This window comes from Protopterus annectens, chromosome 2.part0 (assembly GCF_019279795.1).
Source record: "Protopterus annectens isolate FY-2018-M chromosome 2.part0, PAN1.0, whole genome shotgun sequence".
Classification (NCBI taxonomy): Eukaryota; Metazoa; Chordata; order Ceratodontiformes; family Protopteridae; genus Protopterus; species Protopterus annectens.
Window position 1 is genome coordinate 240013902 of NC_056728.1, and position 17941 is coordinate 240031842.

Consider the following 17941-nt stretch of genomic DNA (forward strand, 5'->3'; position numbering starts at 1 on the left):
CAAAAATCTATTCATTCTGTGAAAATCTGGACAATTGGGAGGTATAGGTCAGCTGGGGCTGTCTTTGAGTTTGCCGCCGTTTCCCCTCACAAAATCATGGTCAAATGGAGCCCTCCCCCCTGCAGTCATTCCAATAATCCATTACTTGGCTATATCACTCCATTTACCATAAACACTAATGTGCATACTGCTTTACTTCTATGATGATCTGGATTTCATTTGAAAGTTTTATTTTTGCATTTTACAGCACAAACACTAAGATATCTGCTAAACAAAGCCACACAGTCTCACAATGAAAACAGGCTTAGCATTAAAAACTTCTCTGCCCTTGAACCGCACATTCAATGAAACAGCATTGAAACCCACATTCAAAGAAAATACATTTTGCCAGTGGCAGATAAAGATTAACTCTGGGCTGTTTTCAAATCATAGGCCCCTTGCACATGAAACATACGTGTGCTCTTTGATACACCTTCCTGCTTCGACTAAATTATATTCCTTGTACAATACAGTACAGTTGTTAGACAGCATTTTAAATTTATTGTTTTGAACATTTTTCCAGTAAACAATGAAACAAAATGCATGCACCAATGACAAAACTACCCAATTCAGAACATTTCCATCATAAAAGTCTACTCAACCTTCTACAGTCCACCAGTATCAGTAAATATGCACAATCTCTGAAGTAGTAAAAGTCATCTAAATAATTCCACATTAAAGAAATCTGTAACAATGAAGAGGTTGCTGCTAGCAAACAACTTTATATGTCACTGTTTATTCATCTACAAATAAAGTGCCTGTTGCCCTTGAGGAATAAATTGCCTATGTTGCATGCATTAAAAAAATAAATAAAAATAAGCTAGTAATATCGCAATAGGGACTCTATGGCAAACAGATAACAGGTTCATAGTTACTACTCTAGGTATCTTTGCCGAAAAGACTGCAGCATCCACCCACTTTACAACACAGTACAGTATCAGCAATGCATCTATCTACTGTGGGAGTAGAACCCACAGCCTTCTGCATCAAAAGCAAATACACTACCTGTTGTGCTATTAATGCAAGCAGGCTCAGAATAAGCAGCACTAAAGTTTTGTTCCCCTGCAGCTCTCAGCTCCTTGTAAAATCTACTCGACACGCAGTTGTATCTCTGAACTTTGCAGCACAAGAAATCTGGAAAAATCCAAAATTTATTTGGGGGGGGGGGCAACCAGGGACACATTTTAAACATTGCTTGTATAATGTTGGAAAGTTGCTAGAATAAAATGCTGTGTTACCACCATACATTTCACTGCCATGTCTTTAACCCAGGGGACCCTGTGCAAAACAGTCAGAGAAACATACCACTATGCCAAATCAGCTGTTTTGTAACAGAGAGGAAGATAAACTTAAATGGCTACCATTTAGAGAATTCAGTTCTCAGCATAGCTGTCAACCTCTTGGCACAAAACACCTGAACAAAGCCAATAATGGGGGGGGGCATACAGCCCCCAAACATTCAGTGAATTCAGTTCTCACTATAGCTCTCAACCTCTTAGCAAAAAACATGTGGACAAAGCCAGTAATGGGGAGGGAATACAGCCCCCAGACATTCAATGAATACAGTTCTCACCATAGATAACTCTCAACCTTAGCACAAATACCTGGACAAAGCCAATAATGGGGAAATACAGTCCTAAAAATAGGGACACATTTCAAATATCCATGTTATAAACTTAGACAACTGCTAAAACAATTTTGTGTTACCATGTACTTTCTGAAGAATATGAAGTCTGAAATTCAAATGCCTATTTTTTTAAACTTTTAACCAGGAAACTAGTCTAACTTGGAACAAAAGACAATTTTTAGCAGAGTAGAGAGAAATGCCAATCACATCTTTGCAAGTAAAGAGAACATGCAGACACCACACAGAAGGCACCCCAGCCAAGAATCAAACAAGAGAACCTGTAGCTGTTAGGCAACAATGCTACCAGTGCACCACTGCACTACAGACTTTGCAAGGAAAAATGTAGATACAGAAACCACGGATTTTATGAGGAACAGAACAAATATGAGGCAAAACTCTGCAAGTTTTTTTTAGAAATGGTGGTGGATAGGGAATTCAGGTCCTTGCCACCTGCATCTGCCTGCAGCCAAAGTAGTCCGGACCTCCTCTTCTATGCGGTCAACCCTGCACTGATTCCTGGGTGCATTTGCAGCAATGACTGCTGGGAACCTGTGTTTCTCTATCCGAACTGCAGTATAGATTTTATTTTTCTGTTTGTTTTTTAGTTTTACAGATTTTTCTTTTCTTTTTTTAAGGTGGGAGGGCTGCAGTCCGGCAGTCCGATACCGCGAGCCGCCCCTGGTGGGGCCCCATTTCTCACCTTTAAACTTTGCAGACATTTCTCCAACACCCCTTCCTCACAGAATGGAAGCTTCCACTACCAGACTGAAATTGATAGCAAAATAAATCAAAACATCAATGTAAAACCAATAGCAAATGTTCTTTTTGCTTGCATTAAATGCTAATTAAACTATACAGTGCCATCTTAAAAGCTTAGCGTACCTCTCAACTGTACAGATTTTGGCAGAATGTCCAGATTTTTGCCTCAAAATTTTGGTTCATTTTTCATAAACCTGGTTTTCTGGCAAATCAGTGACAAGTCATTTAAGACTGAAGTTAGAAAATAATGACAGGCTTTTGCATTTCAAACTTCATAGCTTCAGAAAATTCACGCTAATGCAAACCTTGTTATTCTACCAACTTTCTAAGTTTGTTAGAGCAATATTTAACAATTGTCCCTATTTTTGGGCCTTTGTCCCACTTTTTTAATGGCTTTGTCCAGACATCTTGCTCTAAGAGGTTGAGAGGTATGCGTAGTGCTGAGAGCTGCATTCCAAAGGAACTGTGATTGATTTACTTAGGGGAAAAGCAGAAAGTTTTCACCAACAGTCCTTCCATTTACAGCTTTCAGAGTTCATTGGAAAAAAGTGGTAAAAGGTTCTTCAGAACAGGGGAGACAACTGTGAAGCACTTGGTCTCGAGTGATGTTTAAATTTAGAAATGTTGAAAGTGAAGCACTAGAGAATGTTACCATACCCCTCAACTGTCCAGATTTTCGCAAATGCCCAGATTTTTGTGTCATTTTTTTTGGTCTGCTCGTCATATAATTTGTGGTTTTCCAAACAAATCACTGAAAACCGAAGTAAATACATGATGACACGCATCTGAGTTTCAAACTTCATATTCTTCAGAATATGCATGCCAACACAAATCTTGTTATTCTAGCTATTTTCTAAGTTTATAAGAACAATAATTAAAATTCCTCTCTATTTTTGAGCTTTTTATTTTAGGCTTTGCCCAGATTTATTAACCTAAGAGGGAAGATGCTGAGACTTATAGGTTCATAGGTTCATACTAGGCTATCTACCCTAGGGCATTTATAAGCCTAGCCAGAGTGTGTTTGGCTTTCGCCATCCATTTTAAATGAATTTTGCTAAGCCCTTTTTCGAGGTTAGTATACTGTGCCTCTGTCTAACAGTGACACAGAAGTGATACCCGGGGAAAACCTACTATCTCCCATCCACTCATCAAGATTCCTCTTGAAGAGAGTCAATGAGGGACTCTGCCTAACCTGGACTGGGATTTTATTCCAGAGTGAAGGGAGCCTCTGGGTTATGAATCTGTCCCTCCAGCATGTCCTATTTATTTCAGTGCTGAGGTTCAAGTCTCTCAAGCGTGTAGCTCGATGGGATTTGGATTTTCTGAGGTGCAGCATGTCCATTAATTCTGGGTTGGACATGGCTTTATATGTCAGGCACAGATTGCCTCTGAGCAGGCGGTATGCCACTGAGTAGAGCTGGAGTTTCTTTAACCGGGCAGCATATGGCATCTGTTTGAGCCCTTTGATCCTCTTGGTGAGGTACTTTTGGGGTCTTTCCAGTTGCTGCAGGTGTCTGGTAAGGTACATCCCAAAAGGGGCATTGTACTCAATTATGGGCCTGATGAGGGATGAGTAAAGAGGCACAATGACCTCCCCTGATCTAGATGTGAATCCCTTCATGATTAGTTGGGCTATATAAAATGTTTTTCTAACCACTTTGGCCACGTGGTTGTCAAATGAGAGATTGCTATCAACTTGGGTCCCCAGGTCCCTAATTACTTCTTAGGTGGTACCACCTATGTGGTAATTTGTGGGCACTTTGTTTTTGCCAAAGGGGATGACTATACACCTTTTGGCGTTTAGCTTGAGGCCATGGCTCTGGCACCAGTTGTCTGTTTCTATGAGGCCCTTTTGTAGGATGCTTGTGTTGGCTGGAGAGTCGATTATGGCGCCCAGTTTGCAGTCATCTGCGAACTTGGTCAGCCACAGTCCTTCCATGTTAGCCTGTACCTCCGAGAAATATATACCGAACAAGAGAGGTCCCCGGACTGAGCCTTGTGGGACGCCACTTGTAACTGGTTTGGAGTCTGACATGGCTCCAGCAATTCTAACCATGTGGGTTCTGTCCTTGAGCCAGTTTGCAACCCATCTAGTGATATAGGGGTTTATATTTAAGCTGGTGAGCTTATCTATAATGCCCGAGTGGGGTATTGTATCGAAGGCTTTTGCAAGGTCCAGGTAGGCTGTGTGGACCACCTTCCCCTCGTCAATAGCCTTGGTGACTGTTTCAGAGAAATCAACCAGGTTTAAGAGGCAGGATCTGCCCTTAACAAAGCCGAACTGGGTAGGATCCAGTGTCTGTAGGTCCCCAATATCTTTATTTATGAGGTCCATGATGATCCTTTCCATGGCTTTGCAGACCAAGCTAGTCAGGCTTATGGGCGATAGTTTCCAGGATCCATTGAGGCACCACCTTTGTGGAGAGGGACCACTGTTGCTGTACGCCACTCTTTGGGTACATATCCTGTAGTAAGGCTGAGATTGAACAGTAGTTTTATGTTTGGGTTTAGTTCTTCTTGGAGTTCATGTAGGACGCAGCCCGGGATGCCGTCTGGTCCCATTGATGCTGTGTTTTTTGCTTTGGAGAGGGCGGCTCTTACCTGAGCATCTGAGATGTCAGGGGGGCAGCACTCTGCTGGGATAGATATTTGCCCTTTTGGTGGGGAAGGGGGGGAGAAGTTTGCGCTGAACCTGTCAGCTAGGATGTTGGCAATGTCTGTGGGTTCAGTGTATTTTTTGTCATTTTGGACTAATTCTGAGCATATCTGGGAATTCCCACCCAGGTTCCTAACATAGCTAAAGAAAGCCTTGTGATTATCCTTAGTGTCCTGTGCAATTTTTCTCTCGAAGCTGGCCTTAGATGATTTTTATGAGTGCCCGTAGTTTTTTGCTAATACTGATCAGAGATGCCTTCCCTTTTTGGGATTTTGCTCTATTATGTATTAGCTTCCTCCTTCTATTGTATAGTTTGTTTATGGCTGGGGTCCACCACACAGGACGCCTAACTTTGGAGGATTGGGTCTTGGTTTTATTTGGGATTGCATGATCCATGCATTCCTGAAGGTGTTCACAGAATGCTTTTATAAAGGATTCTGCGGTCTGGGCCGTATTTTCCACAGGCATGGAGGCTTTGAAGGATTCCACCTCGGTTTTGAGGAGTGTGAAATTTGCTTTAGAGAAGTTTTTCACTGTGGTTTTCTGGGCAGGGGCTGGGGTCGGGATGTGAATATCTAGTGAGATTAGTTTATGGTCTGATCTTACCAGTGAGGGATACACTTCTGGTCTGGAGCATAGAGTCCTCATGCTGGTGATGATCAGGTCCAGTATGTTTTCCCCTCTTGTGGGAGTGGTAACAAGTTGTTCCATAGCATTTGAGTTTATAAATTCTAGGAACCTTTGAGCTAGGGTGTTGGAGCTAGAGTAATGCTCCCAGCTATGTTTGGGTAGTTGAAGTCGCCCAATATAATGGTTTTTGGAGAGACCTTCATATTTTCCAGTGTTCTCAGGAAGGCCGAGTGGGGTACCTGGGTTTGGGAGGGTGGTCTGTAGCAGGCTATAAACTGGAAGGCAGTTTTACCCACTGTTAGTTGCACATGGATAGTCTCTGATGCTTCATGCTGTGCCACCAACCTGGAGGTGTGGGTATCTTTGACGAATATTGATAATCCCCCTCCTTTTGTGGTTCGGTCCAAGTTTTGGGGCCGAAAAACATAGTATGAGGTATAACCTGGTAGTGCTGGGGTGCTCTCGGGAGCCTTGAACCAGGTTTCTGTTACTGCACAGATATCAATATTCTCCATGCTAAGGAGTGTTTCGAGTGCATGCATCTTGAGGTTTAGACTTCTGGCATTGAGTAGCATTACTCTTAGTTTCTTATCCCTTGTGATACCTATGGAGGTGGGTTTGTCTTTTGAGCCTTGCCTAAAAAAGGCACTATGGGGGTGGCCAGAGCTTTTGCCAATATCCGAAAGCCCAGGGGTGACAGGTGCAAGCTGTCCCTAGTGAAGCATCGTGGCTTGTCGAGCATGTCATTCCAGGCAGACAGGCATTGGATCCCCTTTGAATGACACCAATACTTAAGCCAATTGTTGAAATTGATCATCTTGTTTTCATATTGTGGCATCATTCTTGGTGAGGGTAAGATGCTACTCAAGGTCAGGGTCAAACTGGCTTGGGCTACATGCTCAGAGAGCTCCTCTATGTCTCTTTTCATGCAGTCCAGGGAGGTATGTCTCAGGTCATTCACACCAGCATGGACAATGACTGAGTCATATTTGTACTTGCCTTGGAGTGACCTGAGTGCTTGTGTTATGTGGCGGATCCTAGCGCCCGACAGGCAGCTCACCATGACCTTCTCCTTGTTCAGCCTGGTGAGCGGGATGTCAGTGTGCCTGATGATAGAGTCACCTATTACAAGTGTATCAGGTGTGTTGTTTAGCCTTAAGGGCTGTGACTGTTCGGCACACTGGCTTTTGTGAGCTATGTGTTGCACGTGTTTTGTTTTGGGGTAGCGGTTGCTTGGGTGTCTGCTTTGGAGGTCTCTACTGCTTAGGCAGATTTTTATTTAGAGCCTTCGAGTATGTTTTTGTGTGTTTATGTGTTTGGTTTGCTGTCGTGGTAGGTCTATGTGAGACTGGAATTGTAGTGAGTGTGGTTTCCTTCTCCAGTACTGAGTTGAGAGAGCTTAGCCTCCAGTTTGGCTATATGGTTGCATCTCTCACATGTGTTGGAATTTGTTGGGAGGAGGAGAGGGTTGTCTGTGTACATGAGGCAGTTGTAACATTGCCTCAAGATTCCCAGATTCACCAGCTGGACCGGAGAGGAGATTGACAACTGACCTTTGGACATGCTAGAATAGTATTGGGAATTCCTTTATAATTGAAAAAAGGGCCAATGGGGAACAAAGTACTCAAAGGGAGTTTGTGAGGGTGTAGTGCTTTTAATTTTTTAGTGCTGACTTATATAATTGCTTTAGTGAGCAAGTGCCAGGCTTTAGAGTGGGAATAGGGTGTTTATTATGAGAACTAGATCAGTTCTAAGGGAAAAAGTGAAGAGCAAACTTTGTGGAGCCGAGAATGGTTTAAACCCAATTAAGCGGCGCTGTCCGATGCTGCGCTATGCGCAAAATCGCGCAAAGCCGTGCTAAAGCGGGTTTTATACAGGGGGACTTGAAAGAGCTAGAAATTGGCCCAAAATGGCCAATAGACTACCCGATTCTTGTGCTGGGAACACTCCTCCAGGGATAGATAGGCTGCTCCAAGCTCCCCACTGCCACTGGTGAACAAAGAAGCCTCCCTTTATCCAAGAAAGGAAATGGGCAACACAGGAACTTTCCAAAAGTCCAGAATACAGCAAAGCCTGTATTTGGACTACTCTAGGTCAGAAAAGATGGGAAACAAGGAAAATGTTTTTTTCTTTTTTGCAACAAACAGCAGGAAGATGCAATAAATATGTAACACAGGCTAGTGCACTTGAGTGTGTAGCCTCAACAGGTAAATGCAACAAACAGGACAAACTTTAAAAGTGCAGGTGCAAAAACAACTTTAAACAGTTTAAAACAGTTCAAGAAGCAGAAATACTTGCAGTTTAGCTAGATTGGACAGTCGCCCAGGTAGTAGCAGGAAAAACACTTTTATCAGGTTAGCAGTCACTCTTTTAGCCTCTCTGCTGCTAGCACCACTCTGCAGGACCACAAGGAGCTTGGCTGAGTAGTAACAAGCACACAAACCGCGCCAAAGCGGGTTTTATACAGGGGAACTTGAAATATCTAGAAATTGGCCCAAAACGGCCAATAGACTACCAGATTCTTGTGCTGGCAACACTCCTCCAGGGATAGATAGGCTGCTCTAAGCTCCCCACTGCCACTGGTGAACAAAGAAGCCTCCCTTTATCCAAGAAAGGAAATGGGCAACACAGGAACTTTCCAAAAGTCCAGAACACAGCAAAGCCTGTATTTGGACTACTCTAGGTCAGGAAAGATGGGAAACAAGGATATTTTTTTTTCTTTTTTGCAACAAACAGCAGAAAAATGCAATAAATATGTAACACAGGCTAGCGCACTTGAGTGTGTAGCCTCAACAGGTAAATGCAACAAACGGGGCAAACTTTAAATTACAAGCGCAAAAGCGCGCTAAAGCTGGCTTTAAAGCAGGGGGTTAGAAAGAGATAGGAAATGGCCCAAAACGGCCAATAAGCTACAGGTCACTGGGCTGGAACCACTCCTCAAGGGAAAGATAGGCTGCTCAGAGCTCCCCACTCTCACTGGTGAACAAAGAAGCTTCCTCCTATCCAAATAAGGATATGGGCAACACAGGAACTATGACACAGCCCAGAGATCAGCAATACCTGAAGACTGGACTATTCTAGTTCAGTAAAGGCGGGAAACAAGGAATTTTTTTTTTTTGTTTGTTTTACAAAGTACAGAAACACAGTAAATGTTTTAATTCAGCTAGCACACTTGAGTGTGTAGCCTACCAGTTAAACTAAGCAAAAACAAACTTTAAAAGTGCAAAAAAAAACTCAGAAATACAGGCAGGAATGCAATAAAACAACTTTGCAGAGCTTATTTAGTTAAAGAAACAGAGAAGTCTATATATACAGAAAAGCAGCTAAAACACACAAACACTTCAGAAACCTAGAGCACTTGAGTTGTAGCAATATTAAGGCAATTACAGTTATAATAAATGCTCTGAAATATACTCTATATTTCCAAAATGTTTGAGAAGCACAGTCAGAACACAAGGAGGTTCAGGCAAAAAAAAAGTTTTTTTTTTTTTATTTTGAAAGGGAAAAAGGAGAAACAGAAGGCCTTATCAAATGTTCTCTCTGTACTAGGTATAATGAGCTAATGACACTAGACTGGGAGGAGTGTCACAGATCAGATTTACAGTAGGGGCGGGCAACTGCAAAGCCACCAAGGATAAGAGCAAGACACCAACTGGGCGGGAGGGTGGGGACAATAGCCTACAGCCAGTAGCACTAGAGAAAGCCACAAACAGATAAAGATTTGTAAAGATACAGAATGCTTTTAACTGCAGACAAATCAGTTACTTGTGCAGATTAGTTAGTTAATAGCAATAAAATACACTCGAAGACTAAAAAGCAGACAATAAAAGTGCTATATATTAATTGTTAAAAACAATAATCTGTATAAATAATCGAAAAAAAAAACAGGATACTTATATATCTCAGCTGACAGCTGTGGTCAACAACTCTTATCCACTCTGCTCAGTGTGTATAGACAGAAACCCTATCAATTATGGTTACAGCTGCCGTTAACGGCATCTGTTCAAGCTGCCGAAATCGGAGCTGCAGATTGCACGGACCTCCACCAACAGAAAATAAAGAGAGCGAGAGAGAATGCGGGTAGTGCACTCCCAAGTCCCCTCACTCAGATTCAAGGAGCAACTCCCACCTCCCTGTATCCTTAGCTAAATAAATAAATTAATAAAATAAAATAAAATCGATAGAATGACACTATGCCACTACTGCAGCACTGAATTCCGGAGTCGAGAGTCGTACATCTAATGCCTTTTGGGCAAATAACTGTTAAATACCCCACTGGCAGAAAAATAAGTATAAAGTTGAAGGAAAACTTGTTTCCATTAAACTGCAGCATGGTGTTTACTAGTAATGCAACAGGACAATAAACAGCTTGCTACAGTTAAATCACCACACATAACGCTGTGCTCTCACCGCAAAGCGCTCGCACATCATCGGCACTTGCAACCCCTGACAGCTTGCAACTAGGTTCAGCACTACTTCTTCCTGCTCTAGTTACAGATCTGGCTGGTAAATCATCAAAACACTTGCGCCTGTGTCATTTTAAAATTAAAACAATATTTATTTTTTTATCTCTTACTTTAAGCTTGTCTCGTGCAAATAAATTAAGAGATATGGACAGGGAGTGATCAGAAGAAAGCTAAAATGTGTTATTTAAACATTTACATTTGTTCCATTGGATAAATTATTTTTTTTTTAGGGGGGGCTGAAGTTTCTATAAGTGTTTCCATTTGTATTGCAGCAAGTGAGCGATATAATTCTAAAGTAACTGAATTCGGGAAGTACGTTTTCAGGCTAAAGTTGATAGAAATCATCAGCATTGATGGTATTTTCCACAGGGAATTAAAAACAATCAGAAAACTGAACCAGGGTAATTTTTAGATAATGGAGGGCAGAGAAGGGTGTGTGTGTGATGACATCACACTGTGGGTGGGACAAGCTATCAAAACTGAGGAAGGGATGCTCCAGAAGCAGAAATAGGGAATTTACTCAAAAATAAAACACAAAAGTGCAGGGAAAATATTGTGGGACAAATGTATACAACATAAATTATGCATTAGTGTAAAAAACAAAACAAAAAGTGTTCTGAAAGCTGTAAATTTGACACTGTCCCTTTAAAGCTGTGTGGGGAACTGAGAATGAGATCCTTAAAGATTTGTGGGAATTTCTTAGGTGTATTGATCAAAGTTTAAACACTGAGAGTATGTTGTTTGTTACTATGGAAATTAAGGATCTCTTCTCAGTTATTCCCCATGAGATAGGTCATGAATGGCTGGAAGAAGCCTTGGTAGAGAAGGGGGTTAGTTCTCACCACGTACATGTGATATTATGTTTTATGGAGACTGTCTTGAAAAACAATTTCCTTTTTTTTTGCTGGTGAATTTTTCCAACAGGTCACAGATGTGGTGATGGGAGCCCATTGTGCTCCCACCTATGCCAACATTGTCCTATCATGGTGGGAAAGAAAGTTTGTGTTGAGTTCTGAGTTTAGGGGATATTGGTCCTTTTATAATAGGTTTTTGGGTGGTATCTGTCTTTTTTGGACAGGTACTGAGGACCAACTTGTGAGATTTATGGACTTTCTTGGTAATACCACTAATTTCTTGGCATTTACCCACAAGGTTGCCTATGATAGAATGGACTACCTTGATGTGAGTATTTATAAGCTTGACCAAGGATTTAAGTCCACTGTTTACCATAAAGAGACCTTCTCCAATTCATACTTATATTTTGATAGTGCACACCCTTTACTTCAAAAAATGGGAATTGTCAAGGGGCAGTTTATTAGGGTGAGCCATTTGACTTTTAACAACAATGACTTTGAACTTGAATGTGATGAAGATTTTTTTTATGAAAGGGGATATTCCCAGCATTTGGTGAAAAAGCTTAGGGGGGAAGTACTTTCTAAGAAAACGGACCTCTATTTCCCTTGTTAGGGAGGGGCCCACTAGAGACCCCAACTAGTAAACCAGTGGATGATGGTAAACTGATTAACAGGATTTTTCCCATGGATGTTGAGGGTAATGCCCCTTTTGTAAGGCACATTATTAATAGGGAATGGGAGAAATTCCTTAATTTCACTGATTTGACTACCTTGGAAAAAGAACCCTTGAACTTTGTATTTAGGAAGGGCAGGAACCTTAAGGACCTGTTTGAGTCACCTTCAGGTGTGGTGCTTGTGCACAGTGTGTGCACATTGTTGACTCTTGACAAAGTACACATTCAAAGTAGGGGGAGAGATGACATTAGTAGTGCTTTTTCCAACTGCAACACCAACGGAGTTGTTTATTTAGCTTCCTGTTCAATATGCCAGGCATTTTACATAGGGAAAATGGAGCGTAGGTTGAAGAAGCGTATCTATGAGCACTACTATGACATCAGGACATCCAATGAGAAAAATGCCTTATATAAGTACCCCTTGACTTGTGCTGGTGCTAATTTTGTATTCTTTGTGGTTGAGCAAGTTCAATGGACATCAGGCGTGGCCCTTGGGAGGCTCGCCTTGAGTACCGGGAACTTTTTTGGCAGGTTACCCTTGATTCTGGGAGCCACCTGGGCTCAATGAGTATATTAGCATTGCCCCTCTTTTAAAACTTAGAGCAGCTAAACTGTGATTTTATAACCTATTGGTTAAAATGTGTATCAACATAAAATTATGCTAAATTTGTATTGCACTGTAAAGAATTATTTATTGTGCTTTTATGTAGATTCACTACAATAGTTAGGTATTGGTGCCATATGGTTACAGCATTTTATGTTTTTTTATGTTTTATATTGACATTCAGTTAGTCTATTATAAATTTACACTTTATGTATTTTTTGGATGTGGTTTATCTTTTGGCCACAAGATGGTAGTATTTACATACTGTTTTATACTATTACTTTTTTTAAACAAAATGTTTCTATATAAAACTTTTTTACTGAGTTACTTTTTAACTGAGCCACTATTTGTATATTATTTTTATAATTGTTTAAGTGGTAATAAGGTATGTTCAAAACATGAACAACACTAGTGAATGTATTTGTGAAAACTTTTGACATTTCACAAGAAATATTTTAAAGGAACTATGGAGTCTTAGTATGTGGTTCTGATTAGCTTAATTACTTGGGTTCACATGATTGGAATAAACCTTTTGAATTCATTTTTAAAAGGAACTTGTCAGTTTGATGTGTGTTATCTGATGAAGTCTGACTTGGTTTGGACGAAAACAACTCTTCCATTTTACTGGCGTTAAATTTTGTGTGGAATAAAGTCTTTTTCGAATACATTGTACTGTCTCTCCACTTGTGTGCCTTTCTTTACTTGATTTTGGCTTTTTTGGGCACACTATCCTTGAAACAACATGTAACAGCAGCAGAATTAAAACAGATTTGTTTCTGTCTGTTTTCTCTGCAGGTAATGTGTCCCTGACTTTCAGTAACTTAAAAGAGTGTGTTACAGCCTTTCTGACAGCGTGCACCAAGTGCTTTATTGCTTTCAAAGCCAGTAAAGCACTTAGTGCATTAGTAGATAAAGCTCCATGCACTACAAAGAATTATGATTTAGTCTCTCATCATAACCCACTATTATGTGTTCTTCACATGGATGCCAAGATTCGGGCATCCATGTCTCAATTACATAATAATCCAGTTGTGTTTGGTGACCTGATAATAACTCTCTATGTTAAACACTTTTCTTTGCCGCTAGATTTTCCGATCATAAGCTAGTACTTTAACTCCACACATACACACACACACACACACACACACACATATGTTTTATGTGGTTGAGCATAAATCACAGTGTACAAAGAATAAAATGTTTGGATATCCTATTACCTGCTCCATGAAATGTGTCCTTTACATAGCAATGTGTAATTGCAGTGTTTTATTCATGGGACAAATTAAATACCCCTGCATGCAATGCATTTCTGTGCACCTTTAGTGATGTAGTGTGTTGCATGGAAAGGAGTGCCCTTTATAAGTATAGGTTAACTCATGTTAATGCCCGTTTTTCATTCATTTGACTTACAGATGTGGTATTAAAAATACCTTTAAGTCATTATGGCAGAGGCTGTTAAGTAAAAGGAACAGATATGGATTATTAAACTGGGAGCATTATATCACCCAGGATTAAATTAATATATTTAGATTTGTAGTTTTGTGTATAGTATTTTGATTAAGATATGTACATTTGGAATTGAAATAAAAAATAAAAAATAAAAATAACCACTAGATGTCGCTGCATTTCAAGTATCTGAATTACTATAATCTTAATCTGTTAAAATGCAGATATTAGGAATTTACTGAAATTTGTGATTGATTTCTAATGACTTACATGTCTTTTAATGGTTTTGATAATTATTTGACAGCCATTAGATATTTTGTCATCCAATCATTGTTATTTATTTCACTTGTATTTTTAATATTTATTTTAAAATTTTTATTTTATATTGAAGGGTGCTACTGGTGGGACATTTGTTTTGATTTGACAAGAGTTTTAATGATTATAGTCACATGTTTTTTAATAGGTATTAGTGGGGTGTTCATGGGTTCTGTTTAAATTAAATACTGTTTAAAAACTGACAAGGCCATGAACTATGATACTGTAGTCTTTTTGAATTTCTGCATATTGGACGAATAAACTGCATTCAAGGATTTTTGTGCTGAGTTTCCTTTTTGTTTTATAAATATATATATATATATATATATATATATATATATATATATATATATATATATATATATATATACACACACACACACACACACACACATATATATATATATATATATATATATATATATATATATATATGGGTCTACTTTGACCCATTGCAAGCTCACTTGTTTGAATTGGAAGTAAGTGACTCCAGTTCACTGAAAGTGCATTGATGCAAAAATGTACTTTTGCAAAAACCACCTCACCGAAGAGCATTCACCAGTTCTCGGGAGAGGGAACTTTTATGTGTATATCACTTGTTGTTACAGATCGTGCTACAGAGAGTATAAGGGAATATTCCCTTTTCCCCACCGAAGTGTGATCTCGGAGTTAGTATATATAAGTAGCGGGGGTGTGGGGCTGCAGGGGGCTTGCCACCCTGCATAATTGTGTTCACTATATTTGCTTTTTTGTTACTTTTCTTTTGCTTCTTTTCATGTTCAGTGATGTGGTTTTTGCGAATGTGCATTTTCATTTTTGCGAATGTGCATTTTCATAAATGCACTTTTGCTGAATTGACACTTACTTGCAATTCGAGCAAGTGAGCTTTTGATGGGTCAAAAACTGCTGAAGGCAGTGGGCATTGTTAAGCTGTTATAATTAGCACAGATTTTCAAAGTTGTTTGAAAGACAATGAAATTACGTCTGGATGGCTAATTTAGGAAGTGGTTCTCATTTTCAGAAAAGGGAAGTGGAGAGTGTGCTCAACATACAGAGGGATTCTGCTCCTGCTCCTCCCTAGCAAGTTTTAACCAAGGTACTGGAAAAAATAACTTTAGTCAATTACTGAAATCCTCATGAATGTGTTACAATGTGGATTCCTTCTTACACATGGGACAGTGGATCAGCCCTTTGTCTTTGCACAGATATTGCAGGAATCACTGAAGTCTGCCGGTACTATCTATATCTGTTTTACTTGACATGGTGAAAGCATATGATGTGATTTTATGCCTTGATATGTTTTCTATACCACAACACAACTTCTCAAAGCTGTGTGATTTCTGTCTCCATTCCTACCCATGGTCATAAAATTTCAGTAGTGACCAAAAGATGCAGCTGTAACTATAAGAGGTTGAAATAAGGACTCTTCAAAGGTTAATTGGGGCACTCTCCAGTATACAATGATAAACTCAGCATTCTGTAAAAATCCTGGAAGACAGCCATGGTTTCTCCATGTTCAAAGGAGTGATTTGAGGTGATTTGAGGTGATATGAGCAGCTTGTGAGACTGCCCCTAGGCAACTCCCGAAGGAGAAGGGTCATGCACAGCCCACTGACAGGAAGCCCTGGGATGACCTCTAGATATGATAGGAGTATATGTTTTGCTTTTCTAGGGGAAACCTAGGATTCCATAGAATGAGCCAGAAGCTGTTGTAAGAAAAAAAATTCCATTCTCATTTCAGGGAAAACAAAGAAATCAAAACAAAACTAAATCAAGTTGCTTGGTTGATTTGCTTTCCAAAACAGCCCAGTGTTAGACCTACTTGAAATGTAAAATAATATTGTATACCTTATTACAGGTATATCTGCCATTATGAGTGGGTTAGTAATGGTATTTAAGAAGAGGCTGGCTAGGCTGCTGGAAAAAGCAATAAAAAAGTGAATGCAGTTATATGCATGTGGGAGAAAGTATTTTATTTCTAATGAAGTGTTTGTGTTGTTTTTAATAACACTGTTTATGGAACTGTCAGTCAATATCTAGGATGGCAAGCGTTTCTTCATTTATGTGTGTATGTATGTATGTATGGTGTGTATGTGGATAATGAGCTACACTTTATGAATGTGAGGGCAGCAAGCTGGAATACATTCCTCTCATCAATTCTTACAAAAACCTTGTGATTGCAGGCTGTTAAACTGTAAACAGAGATCATCTTACAGAATAAGTGTACTATAACCAGTTCTGCAGGTTTCCTTGTAAAATATCAGCCTTTATACCATGTATTATGTAGAGGATGGAGTGATTCTAGTGATGTGGTTACCTTTATCTCAACATATGCAAAACTAACTTTGGGAACTTTGTTGATTACTTCTGAATATTTCATGAAAATGGTGCTGACTGAATGCAGATCAGACAATTATCTTGACAAAAAAGTCATTTTAAATATCCCACATTATTTAAAATGTTGTGTTTTGCAATGTATTGTGAATACAAAAGAGCCCTTATGAATGTTTTGAAGTAATCCACATTTTAAATGCACAGATGTTCTTTTTCTTATTTCAAGAAACTATGGAAACAACATCAAAAGGCAGTATGTCTTTTGGACTGCAGATTCCTTAATGTTCACTTTTCTGTAATTGCCCATCCTGCAGCAAATCTCCTAATCTTCACCACTAGCTTGTCTATCAATACCGATTTGCCCTCACACTTCCCTGCCTACTATATTCTGACCCTTTCATTGTTGCTATTTCTGTTATTTATACATTTTGATTTTTTTATCTCTGTAGCAGTTACCTTTCTTCTCCACATACTTCATGTAGACTATGCAATATATATATATATATATATATATATATATATATATATATATATATATACTAAAGCCATCTGGTCTGTTTTGAGCAATCTCTTAATTGCATGTGTGTATATACAAACTTATGTATATGTTTTATACTTTTTCTATTCTATTTTCTATATATGACGTGTTTCTTTCTAGTGGCAAAAAAAAAGGAAAACTTATCAGGTATCTTGCATAAAGTAATACAGTTCATGCAGGTAGAGCTGACAGAATTAAACCAACTTCAACAGGATATATTTTGTTTGCAGTCAGATGACAAGTCAGTAAGTTATACATGTTAGGTTACTTTGTTTAACTATTGAAGTCATTTTGTAAGTCTATTAAGACACTCTAGACTGTTGTTGCTGTTTCTAAAGAACCTCCATAAAGTTATGTGCACTGTGACAAATATATTCCTTTTTATAGCACACCTGGGAATTCAGAGTAAAGTAAATCTGGTGTCCTGTCACATTATGGTCTTTGTTGAACAGACCTGCTTAGGGTCTGCCAGTACTTCTGTTTGTTGAGGGTTTGGAACCCATAGGATATACAGCATATGCCCCACAGGCTGGCATTTAATCTTTTTTATCTGAAGAAGTTTGCTTTGTAAGCAAACGGAAAGCACTTCATTCAATAAACAGCAGTTAATTACTCAGCTAGCTTTGCCATTCCTGTTTGTTGCTTTTTCTAGTTGTTTGTTTGTGTGGCCATTAGTTTTTCTTGGCATTTAATCTTCTTTTTTTTATTTTACCTTCAGTTTAGAGCATATGTTCAGAAATGTCCTCTGAAAAACAGAACACCATGATTGTAGGATAGAGTAATGCAAATATTCAAAATTCTCCCAAAAAATCATCAAACTGTTTTCACTATATTGGCTAATATTTATGTATTTTTTTCATTTATTTGATTGCAGTCAAATAGCTGAGGTGTCATACAGTTGAATTGATTGTGAAGTACGTGTGAGTGTATGTCTATGTGTGTGTGTGTGTGTGTGTGTGTGTGTGTGTGTGTGTGTGTGTGTGTGTTTGTGTAGGAGAC